The sequence below is a fragment of the Amblyomma maculatum genome, chromosome 10, assembly GCF_055883805.1.
Source record: "Amblyomma maculatum isolate TAMU_Amacu chromosome 10, ASM5588380v1, whole genome shotgun sequence".
Taxonomy (NCBI): Eukaryota; Metazoa; Arthropoda; class Arachnida; order Ixodida; family Ixodidae; genus Amblyomma; species Amblyomma maculatum.
In genome coordinates this window covers 149,418,737-149,424,771 of record NC_139353.1, presented here as the reverse complement: position 1 = coordinate 149,424,771, position 6,035 = coordinate 149,418,737, and positions in this window count along the sequence as shown.

The window sequence follows — 6,035 nt, the reverse complement described above, 5'->3', positions numbered from 1 at the left end:
CATGTTAAAGTTGCATTGTCTGCACAATCATATCTCTGCCTGCTGCACTGCTTCCATATGTAGACAGTATGCAGACCACAGATAGATGCATCACTTCGGTGTCTAGCGGGCAGTGCACACGAATTAACGAAGACTGAAATCTGACATGATCTGACGGTTTTCAGATAAAGTGCAAGTTTCCACCTTGTTTTTAGGTCTAAGTGGCTCTACTTCCACGCAGATCTTACATCAAAGTCCATGTATTTACAGGAAGGTGTATCCTAATTTGGAGGCAAATTTGTCACTGGAGCAGTTAAAAAAGTAACTCGCACTGAGCATTCTGCATAGACATGGCTTGTAATAGCTTTGTCACTGGATCCGTATAACTTAGTTGAGGTTTGAAGCCAACCTTCTACACCATCTGCCACTGATGCTCCAATTGCTTCTCACATCCCTGAAGCGGATAATCCGTACAGCTTGAGAGCCTAGAAAGCAGCTCGATAGTATGAAATTTGAAAGGATAAACGTGTGCAATACACTTTTCAAAGAATTAATGCCACTTTTTTTCTGATCTTTTCTTTTTGACTGTAAAAAAGCAAGTCCACTTACTACAAACTTTGGATACAAGCAAAATCTATGTGACCATCAGGTTTATTATAAGTGAGCTTAACTGCATTCAAAGCCTCATTTGGCTGCTAGCTCTTATGATAATGTACAAGTTATCAGATTGTGCAAGGAATTTGCCTGAAGAGCCACCAGTTAGCTGTGGTAGCTGAGACCAGCTGAGCCCAGTTTAATCTTCGTCACATGAAGCATAGAAAAATTTGCTGCCTATTCATTTGTTGCCCTACCAACTTTTGGGATAGGCAGGCCTACGAGTTGGAGCAAAAGACGCCAAAAAGTAGCACTTGATTACAAGTTTCCAACATTATCTTGACCCCTGCAGCTGTTGAAACAGAAGCAGGATGAAATTACCAGTTTAACTATAATTCTTGTATTTAAACATATGAACAGATGGGACAAAATTTTCTGTTCCTACACATTTAAATATTCCATCTTGCTGCTAGTCTGCTTCAAGCTTGAAGAAAAGCAGTTGGTTCAGACTGCACGTAAATAAATGTTAAGTTTGCACTGACAGGATTTCTGCAGGCAGTTGCAAGTCTGCCGAGTACTATATATCTTGCATGAAAGAGCGCTAAGACTTGAGAAATGTTTTAATAGAAGTACAGCTCAAACACTTCCTTGTTGGTTGATATGGTACTGTACTTGGCACAAAAGAAGTGATTGTGTTGTACCGGTAAGGGGCACTGCCATTGTTGTTGTAATAAAAGGGGCCGAATGGCACCTTTTAAGGATGCAAATGTATTGATGCCTAGACAGTGCAGATAATCACTTTGTGTAAGCATGCGTTTTTGCTCCACAGTGGATGTGCATTATCACCGAAATATTGTCCTTAGACAAACATGATTAATGCTTACATGTTGAAGGCTTGTTGACTGTGGCTCACAGTGCTGTTTATTTTCTTTTACAGCCAAAGTTGTATTTCAAGCAGCAGACAGCTGCCTTTCAGGGACAATTTCATCACCACTAGATGTGTCTGCAGTAGTAAATCTGTCCAGAATAAATACCTTTTCAAAGATACAGTGCTGCTGGATGATCTTTTATTGTTTTGTTTTTGCATAACTCATGCTGTCAGTGCGTGTCTTACAATGCTCAGTCTTTGTTCCTTGGAGAACCACAAAAGCTTTCTTGAAGTGCCGAGAAATGCCACTCACCTTAGTTTCTATCCCTTCATGCAGGACACATGTGTAGGCAGAAAATAGAGAGGCACGACAGCCTCTGAGAGGAAAATTGTCATTTATGATTAGCCATATGGTGAACACATCTATCACAATTATTGCGAGTATTTCGAAACTAAGGTGAGTAAAGGAAAGCTCCAGGTTCATGCATTCTTGGGTATAACCACTTATGGGATCCTAGTAAGAACTTGGTGGTTCTATAGAACAAGAATAGAATATACTGAGAATCCTTGAAAGAATGAATGCACATACCAGCAGTAACTGGCTTACTGTGTATATGTAAAAATTAGCAGCCTTTCTGATGTCCCACCCCACAGCAAGTGGTGTGGGCCAAGGCAATTATATATTTATAAACCTCAAAATAGTGCCTCTTCCAAACATTCCTAGCTTTTCTAATTATTTTTGGCCACCCCTACAGGCATCACGTATGCTTAAAGCAGCATACGTGAGCAAAGGCAAATGCTGCTGACGAATCACTCTTGCGAGAGGACAGAAAAAGCTGATTTAGAAGTATTTAATTCAAGCAGAAAAGCAGTTGAACCAAAGGAATGTGAAATTTGACAATGCCATAACAAATGTGAAGTTCTGTGCACAATGTTCATCTAACAAGAGCACTCAGTGCCTTACGTGAACTCCAAGGTATTAGCAAGGTTAAGGAAAGTTTGGTTTGGTTAAAAGATTTAACATCCCAAAGCAACTCAGGCTATGAGGGATGCCATAGTAGAGGGCTATGGAAATTTCGACCACCTGGGGTTCTTTAACGTGCACTGACATCGCACAGCACACAGGCGCCACACAGATTCGATCGAGCATCCTTGAGCACAGTAGTCGACCGCCTTAACGTGCACTATTGCAGAGCTGTTCTCCACTTTTGCGATTGTTAGTGTCAAACATATTTTTTTTTTATGATGTCATGTAGACTTCACAGTGTTTGTATGGATCACTCTTATTGCTCCCCCAATCTCTGCAGCACACTCTCCTTTGGTTGCATTAAGCATGCAAACTGCAAACCCCCCATAATTATCACCAAGGCAGCTCTTCATCAACCTCGGCTTGTTACTAACGTTGTACGCGAAATGTGTCTTTGGCAATCGTGCACTCCTCATCGCCTGAACGGGTTTTTAATGTACTTGCCCTCATATAAGGGGTACATTCGATGGTCAGTCCCTGCACAAGACACCAGAAAAAAAACATCAACTGAAAGATGAATACAGAAGCGATCCATAAATATCCCTATCGACGGAAAAAGATAGCTGTCCTACAATATAGCAGCATAATGTTAAGCTGCGCGATATGTGGTGATGTGCTTCGTGATAGCATACTGGATCATGTTCACCTTGAGTACAAAATTGATGCAAACTATGCGCCATTGGCATGTACTTATTTGCAACTAATGTACAAAATCAATACTTTAGCTTGCAAACATGTCAATGCCAGGGTGCTTACATTCTTTCCTCCATAATTGAGCCAGCTGGAAAAGATAGCTACTATCCTGCACCCTCCTATAATAAGCATCTTTCCACATAAGGCATAGCTCAGCACGGTACAAAACATCAAGAGGCAACAAACCTTTCACAGCAAACTACTGTCACTCACTTGCTGAATAATAGCTTGAGATCCCAGAAATAATGTGGCCCTTCAATGAGGTTAGTAAGAACTATGTAACAACAACCAAAAAGGATGCTTCAGCAAGACTGCACCTAAGTCTCCTGATCATTCAGATGCCAAACATATTTACCAAGTTTCATCTTTTCCATGAAGGGGGGTACTGCGCTAAAAAACACACGAACAAAAGTGGTGGACAGGACGTGCGCAGACTCAAAACTTAATTTTAATGGCTGAAAGGTGACATATATATATATACAGTGAACAAAAGTGATCCTTCTGTTGCACTTGCAGATTGCGAGGTGATTTGGAAGCAAACATGTGACGGCAGCGCTGATGTGCAATTTGGATAGCCTCGGGCTTCACTGTATAGCTTGATTGAACTTAAAGCCATTATTTAAATATGCACAATGTCAAAATAAATAGTTGCAATTAGCATGTCATGCAACAAATCTCCACTGGCGTGTACTAATTCGTAAGTAATGTACAAAATCAATATTTCAGTTCCCGAGCCAGCTGAAAAAGATAGCTACGATCCTGCAACCTCCTGTGATAAGCATCTCTCCACATAAGCATAACTCACCAAGCAAACATCTTGCTTCTAGGAAAAACGATACTCTAGCGTCGTTACCCAGAGCAAGTTTTATTTTTGGCAAGCGATCTTTTATACACATCATTGCTCTCCTCCTGGCATCGGATCAAGACTTTCTCGATGCACAGCATGGCACAAAACATGAAGAGACAGCAAACCTTACGCAACAAACCACTGTGACTCACTTGCCGAATAACAGCTTTGAAATTAGTCGCTTCGCGTACTGAACCGCAGAATATTACACGGGCGTATACTTCATGCAGGCGGCCATATGCAAGCAAGGAGCGAACTGGCGTCCCAATCAGTTCCAATGTTGTCATGACAACGCCGGATGTGACGTTCAAGACAACTAGCGCGACTAGCGGCCAGTGCGGCTATGTACGCTGAAAAGTAAATGCGCTTCCCGGTGGCTTAGCGTATTTACTTTTCAGCGTACAATCCCGGTGGCTTGCCCCGCCGGGGTGGTGCAGTGGTAAGACGCCCGACTACTGTGCCGGAGTTCCCGGGATCGAATCCCGGCCTCGGCGGCTGCGTTTCCATGGAGGCGAAGCGAAGTGGCGTCCGTGTGCTGTGCGATGTCAGCGCACGTTAAAGATCCCCAGGTGGTCGAAATTACTCCGTAGCCCTCCACTACGGCTCCCCTTTCTCTCTATCCACTTTCACTCCCACCTTCATCCCCTCCCTTACGGCGCGGTTCAGGTGTCCACAGAGCAAGTGTGACAGATACTGCGCCTTTCCCTTCCTATGAACCAACCAACCAACCAACCATCCATCCATCCATCCATCCATCCATCCCATATCCCGTAGGAGCACTCGAGCAGACGACGCTCTGGCGCGTGATTCCTCTGAGCAGCGCCACCAAGCGACAAATAGTGGATATATTGTCTAAACAAATAAGAACATATTTAAAGCCCACCGTTCCCGTCGTTTTGGTGGCTCAATGGATTAACACCACGCATCTCTTCACTGATGCCACTTAAACATGCGTTCAACTCCTGTGTTTTATTGTTTTTTCTGAATATTTTTTTTTTTTTTCTGTTGTCTTCACTGTAATTATATTCTGCCTTCAGTGAGCGTAGGTTACCTTTAGGTTGCGTTTATAGACACCTTTAAGTAACAATCGGTATGACAACAGTTACACTAAGCAATTACCTTTCCCACAATCATTTCATGCCTCAGTGAGTGTATGTTACCTTTAGGTTGCGTTCACTGACATCTTTCAGCAACAATCGCCCTTTACAGTGAGTGTATGTTACCTTTAGGTTGCGTTCACAGAGATCTTTCAACAACAATCGCCGTTTAACTCGCTGAAAGCGTCGTCTGTTCCAGTGCGCCTATGGGATATGGTATGGCAATACGCTTCCCGGTGTGGTCAGGACAATGAGGGCTGCAAATGTCGGTCAGCGAGTGTACCGCAGGATGACGGCTTCACTGCGCTGTGTTTCTTGCAATGCCGTGAAGCTGCTCATATTGACAACATCGTCGTTTATCAAGAAGTATCGGTTAACTTTTAAGCATATATACCACTCACGACAAGCGGAATACAGTGCCTACATGGGGTAAGTTTGAAAAGTTGTGCTTAGACGACATAGGCACGCCATGGGCACGCCGCGCGGGCTCATCTTGAACAGCGTGTGCTTTCTTTAGAACGGTGCGTAGTTTTTTTATTGCTTGAGGTTTAACGAACGCGTACTAAATAATTTGAAATTGTTATTGAATTTTATCATAGAGTTCCGTATGCTTGCATAACCTGCACAGAAATAATTTTTTTTTTTTTTTTTTGCAGTTGCTAACAGGCCTTTTAAAATCGAAACCAGAAGATATAGAAGTTCAGTATTCATTATTCGGTACATGTAAGAGTAATACACCTGTTGTAGTTAATATTAATGCACGACTAGAGTACGCAGATTAGCATAGAGTTAATATACAAACTCGGCAGCTTAGGCCTCTTTTTCAATGCGTACATATATAGATGCACGGCATTTCGTCTGCACGTCATTCCATGCTGGGGGCACTGAAAAGTTCTTATTAATGAAATATTGGTGTGCGTTTTGAAAAGC